The following is a 3,041-nucleotide window of genomic DNA, read 5'->3' as shown; positions in this document are numbered from 1 at the left end:
TATATATACGCATCACTTCTCATGTTAATCAAGCTGGGAAGCACTGCAACAGCCTGAGCATGAGCTCCCAAATTCATAGTCGTGGTTGTGCGTAACCAGGCTAAGTGTTTCAAATTTGTTGCGGACTGGCTCTTTTTTGTGCAGATTTCTACATATTTACTGTTCAAAAATATTATTCAAGGCCTAAAAATTGTATTCATCTACTTGCATTAGGTCCTGCAGGAGTAATTTACCTCTAAGCAGTTTGAGAAATGTTTGGACATTGAGCGCACAGTGCCAACACATCTTGGACCGCCCAGATCACTGTTCTCTCTCTCAAGGTACGAGACAAAAATTATGTTGTTTCCTCGCAGCTCTGGTTCCAGAATTCTTGCAGCTCGTTCTCGACACATTGTCTGTGCAGAACCTTTTTCTTGGTCATGGCCGAGAACTTTGGTTCTTGTTCTTAAAAATAGAGTTGTGGCGTTCGCAAACATTCCCAATCTTTCCAACGGTTCCTTACAACAAAAAATAGGAACAAAGTTGTAAGAAAATTTAGTGTTCGTTAACTGAAATCGTGACGAAACCACATGAATGTTGAATAGATTACACTGTGAAGAGCAGAGGACCATACAACACCAGTGACTGGAGCGAACACTGGTTTAATGTTCTCTGTGCAAACAAGAAGCCAACAAATGAAAACCGGAAGTCCCGGCTTATAAAAACATGCTCTTCAGTGCCTGGTACGCCCACTACAGGCCTACTGCTGAATCACAGACACAACAGACATCCTCTCCTGATGTTCATTAACGGTTATTTTTTACGTGTTGTGATGGTGTTTCAGGCATGTATCTAAACCTATTTTAATCAAGACATAACAATAGTCAAAAAATAGATTATAAGAATCAATACTTAAAAAGGAAAACTATGAAATGGTGTGGTGCTTTTAAAATCAGTTTCTAAATGACTAATAAATTTCATCAAAGTCATAGGCAGGAAAAAAGATGTTTGTGGTTTTAATTTATTTTACTCCTCATAATATCTTTTTGTTTTTACGGACAAAAGGCCGAGCAATGGAGTACAATTGCTCTGCGGAAAAATAGGTGGGTGTTTGCACTTAACAAAACTCATGGTTCCGCCCACGTGATGTGATGATGTCATCATTTACGCTGCACGTGATGACGTATTTCCTTACATGACAGCTTGTTCAAAATCAAAGGGTTCCTTTGAACGGCTCTATGAAACAAACAGCTCCTCAAGATCCTCCTCATAGTTTACCTGATAAGAAGTGTTTATTACTACTACTACAGAAAGGGTGATCGTGTCTTTGCTCCTGTCTTTGTATGAGTCTGAGCTTGTCTGTGTGTCAGCAAAATATTTCATAAACTGAACAGTTTATAAGGAAACTTTCAAAAAGTACCAAATCCACAACTTGTTAACTTTTGAAATTGATTCATTTCAAGAGATTTGCCACAACCAACTGGTTTTAAGAAATGCTTTACAAAAGTGACAGTTTTTTAGCTAAATTTTCATGTGGTAGTAGCTGAGAGTCCTTCACAACAGACACTCTGAGAAGTCTTTCTGAGATCGAGCACGTCTTTTGGAAAGTCAGACCAAAAGGTGAATTACATGTCAGGACTTTAACTTTCATTCTCACAGGAAAGACACTAAAATAAAAGTTAAATTAAAACCGCTTCTCTTCACAATAAGTTTAAAATTAATTTAGAATATAACATTTATTGCTCCGAGAAACTGATAAGATTCAAATAACATCAAATTAAAACAAATCAATGTTACTGTTGCTCAAGGCTGTGAGGTGAACTCTGAGCAGCAAACTACAGATAGATCCAGTTTTGAAAGTTTTCATTTATAATGCTTAAACATGTCCATAAAATCGCCAACAGCTGACGTGAAATGAATAAAACTGTCTGGTCTGACCTCACACCTTCTTAACTTTCAGCTACTTCCTGTTTTTGGTCCAAATCAAACCTATTAAAACTCTGGCTGCAGCCAAACAGTAAGCATCTCCTTTAGTGCCTTTAAACCAATACATAATTACATTTATTTAATCTTTATTAGCTTTCCATGCTTACCCAAATGTCCTGGATTGAATTGTGGAAACAGTCATGCAGTTTTTATTTGCTCGTTTATAAAAATTCAAACCTCCAGAGAATCTGTGGAAAGAGAACACCTGAATAAAATCAAATGTTTCATTATCACCCACCGCCAGAAGCAGAACAATAAACTTTGTGAGTGTTTGTTTGTCTGAACCAAAATGTTTGATGAACCTCAGGATGAGTTTTAGTGAAGCTGTTAGAAGGTAATCATTGAGAAAATTGATAGCAAACACAAAAACAGCTGCAGCCTCGCCTGTTTTACAAATTTTATTATGGAAATCTGCATCTAAAGTTACATCAAGTGATAAAAAATCTTGTTTTAACACTGAATCTCACAATAAAGAAGAATGTCATTTTGAAGGTTTATCAGATTTCAACACTTGAGGGCAGAAATCATTATTTTTAGAGGATTTTCAATCCTTACTCATAAAACACAAGCAGGACCAGAGCCAGTTTGGTACCCCCTAGATGAGATTTCAGGTGGTGCCTCTTGTGCAATTTTTAAAATCTAAATGCCAATTTACAAACATTATACCAAATTAAATAGTTTAGTCTTTCATGTCATTTTTTATCTTTAGAAACCAGGTTGTCCAATTAAAACAGTTAACAATATAACTAATTTGAAACAGGATAGGAGTCTGCCTCTTACCTGCCAACATCTGCTGACATCATGAGGAACACCTGTTCATAATAACCAGCTGTGGAGTGAAGCAGTTCTAGGGGGGTCCAGGGGCCCCTGGAAATTTAGTAAAAGATCTAATCAAAACTGCATTTTCCAGACATTTGAAGGTAATTTTATTAAACTGTTGGGATTAATAAAACAACATATAATCAGTACTTTAACTTGAACTTTATCTGAGATCAGAAATGAAACTTCTATTATTCTTATTTTTATTTACACACTGAGCACCAGGAGTTTTGTTTTTTATTTACACACTGAGCACC

The sequence above is a fragment of the Austrofundulus limnaeus genome, unplaced genomic scaffold (genome assembly GCF_001266775.1).
Source record: "Austrofundulus limnaeus strain Quisiro unplaced genomic scaffold, Austrofundulus_limnaeus-1.0 Scaffold67, whole genome shotgun sequence".
Taxonomy (NCBI): Eukaryota; Metazoa; Chordata; class Actinopteri; order Cyprinodontiformes; family Rivulidae; genus Austrofundulus; species Austrofundulus limnaeus.
Note: the sequence above shows the minus strand (reverse complement) of the source record.